This window comes from Sinohyriopsis cumingii, chromosome 5, assembly GCF_028554795.1.
Source record: "Sinohyriopsis cumingii isolate HCF-2022 chromosome 5, ASM2855479v2, whole genome shotgun sequence".
Taxonomy (NCBI): Eukaryota; Metazoa; Mollusca; class Bivalvia; order Unionida; family Unionidae; genus Sinohyriopsis; species Sinohyriopsis cumingii.
Window position 1 is genome coordinate 151,362,203 of NC_142965.1, and position 6,268 is coordinate 151,368,470.

Genomic DNA, 6,268 nt, shown 5'->3' on the forward strand with positions numbered 1-6,268 from the left:
ATATTTTCTCGTGTATGACCAAGATTGTTATTTTTTCTATCTACGGTAAATTGTCTTGGATCATTTTTCAAATACCGCCATAACATTATACAATTACAACTTGCACAATGATTATTCTCTTGTTGTTTCAGCGCACTAATCAAATCAACATCAAGATCAAAATCGCGTTTGTGTTTTTATCACACTGTTTATAACCAGATAATTTTTTCTTATTATATCGCTTTGACATTTGTCAAGGCCTCGACGATCGAGGTCATCACTAATCACTGACGAGTCCATGACGATTCGTCTCAATTGAGATATTTTTCTTACTCGAGACACTGCAAGAAAAATCAAGTTCGACCATTCAATACGATCATCAACGATCCAAACAACTGTATCAGTAATAGTTAATCCCTGAGATTAATGAATCGTCATCGCGTATCCAAGCGTCCACCGGGATTTATCAGCACATAGAGCATCTTCAACAACATCAACATCAACTGCAACAATATCATTCAATACAAGATGACAGAGTCAAGGGTCCTGGTATATCAACGTCGATATTTTGCCGTCGCCTATCTGCTGGTCGATAATATAACGGAACTGGGAACGTTGGAAACTTTTCTCGTTGTAACTGAAACAACTCCCGTTGAAGTGTATCACGAACTATCTTTCTACTTGCAACTATCAAATCGTTTGGTCGCCATGTTTGTAGAAAGTCTTTCATGGGTGTTTCTGAAATTATTTCACGCATTACTTCACACTGAATTTTATTCGGTTGTAGTCTGATTCATTTTTTAAATTCCTTCAAAGTTGCATCAAGTGCTCTATGATCATCAGATACTTCTTCGAAGTGGTCAACGAAATTTTTCAGCCAATCATGTGGAGATGGTCCAGCTACTGGTGGTGGTTGACCGTGATCGTCGCACATTATCACGGCAGTATTTCTTGTTAATAACCAATCAAGAAATATTTTTAATGTTTCTAGCGGTACAGTGCATATTTCATCTCATATTATGATCCTTGGAATGTATTTCTCGCCCATCCTTAAAGATGTCCATGTATCACCCTTCCATCGGAAAAAGCTGTGATAAGTACATGATTGTACTCCTCGTTGTTTCATCTCTCGCGCGAGTCTATGTGTAGGTGTTAGCACAATCATATCTGAATTCTGAAATAGTTCGATAGCTCGAGTGGTTTTAGCAGAACCGACAGGTCCGTTTAGATAAACCGTTTTATGTCTAGTTATTGGATCGTATACCGATGGTAACAGTGAAGTTGTCGACGATAGTTTTAATGTTTGATATTTTTTACAGTAAATATCTTTAACCGCAACATCAGCGGATTCGGAATAATCGAGCATATATTCCTTTTTTATTCTCCACGAACCCCACGATGCATAAGTGTCTATGTTTAATCTTTCTAACAGTATTGAATGTTTTTACTTATATAAAACGAGTCCGTGGCAACTGTGACGGTGAGTGTAGAAACCTTATTTATCATCGATAATAGATTTATTGAAACGTACGCGAGCATCGATGATCTTAAATGAGAATACTGCGGTGACTCACCGTCCATGTAGCTCACAATGGTACCTAGTTTATTTCCATTTGACAAGAAAGCTGTTTCTCGACTTATAAACGTGTTCTTGTTCGTTGTATCAGCGATTATGAAATCTAACTCAGCATCGTCCATGATCAGTCTTGTACAATGTCGTTTATGATCATATGCTCCTCCTTGGGTGAACTTGCCAATTATTTTTCTACCAAGATCTTTTGAATCAGTTTCATCCGAATGTAGTAACCAAACTTCGGTTTGTTTCCGGTATGATATAATTGCTTCGCTGATCGTCAGCGATATTAATATCGCACAATCAAGCATATACCGTAATAGTAGTATTGGTGTCCACATTTTTTCTGAAAAATGTTTTCCAAACCAAACATAACAAATTGGATGAAGTCCTTTAGACATTTCGAATGACTCGATACGAGCAAATCCAGTCAGGTCAAAATCCGGTAATGGTCCATTTATCGATACTCGCGTCATTTCGTGTGTCGGATGACCGAATGGCTCAAAATACACAGAACAATCTCCGTATCCAAGAAAACTTCCGGGATAACATGCAAACATATCAACTGAAATAACATCTCTATGATTGGATTTAATATTCCATAATAGCGGTGTCCATATTCGACACAACTGGATACTATGTCATTGAAAAAATCAAACCGAGTTGGTTTCCACGAATTTTTCTTTCTAGCAAAATGAGTCGCAACTGACGGAACACTAAAACAGTTGCTCATTAGTTCTTCAGTGTCATCAATATATTGCAGTGCAAGATTTTTCATTTTCTCGTGAAGAAGATTTGTTCGATAAATAACGGCATTTGGTCTCACAAACTGATCAAATTGATTTTCTTCTTCCACGCAAGACTGAAATAACCATACTGACACAGGATCGTTTTTACTTATTTCGTTAATAAAATCAAATATACCTACATCAGAATTATCTCCGGGATAACATTTAACAGTTCGATCTCGTGGAAATATTGTTACTGCATTAGTCCACGCGTGTGCGTTATGATCAATAATTTCAATCGAAGCTCCTTTTGATCTATATTTTGATTCATACAAAATCTCTCCTGTTATCGTCGCTACGGTTATTGGAAATTTTAATCTTTTTCCTAACTCAGCGACATCTTTGATACACGCACCGGTATCTTTAACCGTTTCTTCCCATGTGTTTATTATTTTGCGTCTTTAATCAGTCAGACCGTTTCCACGAGTCGAAATGGTAAAATGTTCTGTTACTCGTTCAGCCACACAATTTATTTTTGAAAATTTCATCGGCGCCAGTTTATCAACGCTGGGATTTTCATTTATAACATAGATTCCATAAATAACCGCGGTCACAGGATATGCTCGCTCATAATACGGTTTATCAATACCTGTCAATAGACCTGGTTTGGAATCTTTACTTAGTACGTAGTTTTTTTATTACCGTGGACAGGATCATATTTGTCACGAATAATCCAATCATCTGTTTCTGTCAACACGACAAATTTTATTCTGAAAAGATATTTGCGATTATCAAAATAGTTGATGATAATTGCTGCTCGTTTGTCGTTCATCATAGCGTCGATGATATCTTTGTTGCGTATAATCTTGAACGTTGACCAGACATGAGATGCACCATCTGTGTGAAATTCTTTCTTGGCGTCGTGAATTTTATTAATCAAACCCTTGTTTTTTGGATCAACCAAATCTCGTATCGGCACGTCAGGAGATATTCTGTCGAGGTTGAATGTATCACGCTCCAGGGCTTTATTCGAGATAATCTATCGAATTCGTTCATATTATATTTCAGACAAGTATTTAAATTAAAATATTATGTATACAATGTCTCAATGCAAATGGCTCATGGTGGGTTCATTGACTCGTTGTAATAAATCCTGTAAAAAGGAATTCTGCGGACAACACATGCAAAACGTTCACCGTGGAAGCTTAGGACCAATACCATGTCTGCGATGTGGTACTGGAGTGCGAGGAAAAACACAGTTGTGTGCGTGTTGTGGTGGTAAACGATACAGAGAGCTTAAAAAGATATTATGACAAAAAAAAATAACGTCAATAGCAACGCTATAAAATCCGTGGAGGATTATCTAAGTTTTCAGACAAATTATGATTTAAACAAAAGATATTATTGTACAATGGAGCAAAATAAATTTGTCCCACATCCTACAATAACAAACTACGAATCAAATATTGATGGTATGATAAGAAATTGTTAGAAGAAAAAACCAGTTGGTTATATTAATAATAATGGTTATCTATTGTTTACTGCTGGGAAGAAACCTTATCTCTGTCATCGTTTCACATACGAGTGTCACAAGGGTTGATTGAAGACGGTCTTGTGATTGATCACACTGACGGGAACCCTCAAAATAATAACTTATCCAATCTTCGAGCTGTTACACAGAGCGAGAATAATACACGTGGTAATACTGGAAGATGTAAAACAATTATAAGGAGGGCGGTAAAGTCTACAAATACAGAAACCGTAGAAGAGATTATATTTCAATCAATGAATTCAGCTGGCAATTATTTTGATGTTAATCCGTCTTCAGTACGATTTGTCGCGTAAAATATATACAAATCCACTTTCTCAAAAAATTATAAACAGAAAATCACCTTCCAATATTGTTAATGAGATAAACTATCATCATTACCTCGAATTATATTTAATAACCATTTTTTGACCATTTATCCTTTTTTGTCAGAAAGCCTCATCGTTACACTACTGAATTTTTAATTATGCAAAGAGAGATTACTTTGTAATATATAATTTCTTCGTAGATTTCCGATTTTTTATGGTCGTAATTGGTTAATTAATCATCTACGTAGTAATTAATTAATACCAAAGAAAGATATTTATGGTTTCTAACTTACAAAATAGAAAAATAAACGTATTTCACATCGTACAATATAGCGAGTTATTTTTAGATCTGTTATGAGAAATCGAGGCAAAACACGCTGTTTTTAATGCAGATATTTACAATCTGTTCAGAAATAAATGGATCTGTAGGTGGTAATGGTGCCGTGGCAATAGAAAACACTCTGTTAGTGCAAGATCTTGGCAGAAACCGCTGTTTTTAATGCACAAGTATTTACAATCTATTCATAACCACTGTTTATAATGCAGAAATTTACAATCTATTCATAACCACTGTTTATAAGGCAGAAATTTACAATCTATTTCAGAACACGTTGTTTTAATACAGAAATTTACAATCGATTCAGAAATACAGAAATTTACAATCTATTCAGAAATGCTGTAGCTGTATATTAACTTCTAAAACTTGTACTGTTAGATGAATTCAATAGCTCAATTGATAACGTATCTGACTGTGATACTCACGGCCGCAGGATCGAATCCCATGACTGACAACCGTCGGTGGTTACGCATATTAGCGATTTTTATAATGAATTGGGGCGCCGCCAGCCCCGCTCCGCTCAACAGAACCCCTCCAACCACATATCATCGGTTGGTTGATACATGTCTTGTGTCACCCACGGGCTGATTATTGGGTGGGTGGGGTTCTGTTGAGCGGAGAAAATGGCCTCATTTCATTCATTCATATCACATTCATTCATTCATTTCAACTCATTCATTCATTCATTCATTACATATGTTTCATTTCATTCACTCATTCATTACATATATTTCACTGCATACTTAATGAACTTGCTAAAAGACTCGAATAGAAGTTCGTTTCATAATATATGTTTGTGCCGTCCTTAATTCATTCATTGCATACTTAATGAACTTGCTAAAAGACTCGAATAGAAGTTCGTTTCATAATATATGTTTGTGCCGTCCTTAATTAAGATTGTCATTTCATTGCATACTTAAACCTGCTAAAAGACTCGAATAGAGGTTCACATTTCATAATATATGTTTGTGCCGTCCTCCCTCTTGGGCCTCTAGACCGTTGTTTGACGGGTTATGGGCTCTCATAGGGGGTGGTATTTCGTGTGCCCGTTGAACTTGGTAGAATGCGATGGCAAACTACGAGTTCTGGGTTGTACTGTCCTTAATTAAGATTTCACGTTCATTGCATACTTACTGAACCTGCTAAAAGACTCGAATAGAGGTTCATTCATTCATTGTATGCTCCTTCCTGAAGTTGCTAAAAGACTCGAATAGATGTTCATAGGGGAAATATTTTTTTATTTTAAATATTTATATATATATATATATATACTAAATAATAAACTACGAAAATATTAATGATGTAATTGTTGCTGTTAAAAAATTGGAAAAAGATGGAATTAATATATCCGATGAACTAAATCCTGAAAAAATAGTTTCTGATTTTGAAATTTTACAAGAACGTAAAAACCAAGGAATACACACACTATCATCTGAATACAAGTTCATGGAACTAATTCAGGCGGCGATGTTCCGGTCTCTAGCTACTGTAGAAGATAATCAGGTGAAGGGATTCGTTCTTCTCTCTGCCGCAGTAGAAAAAATTAGATTAGGGTTATCCCACGAGTACGAGGAAAAGAAAACAATTAGTCCTCGCATAAGACGATTAAGACAAATTATGTTAGATCGTGAAACGATCCAAAGTAACCTCGTTACTGGTGAAAATGAAAATGAAAGTTTAGGTAACTGGGCCTGACCACGTGTAGATCTTTGATCAGAAATATTATTCTGAAATTATATTTATTCTGAAATTATATTTATTCTGAGATTATGTTTATTCCGAGATTATATTTTT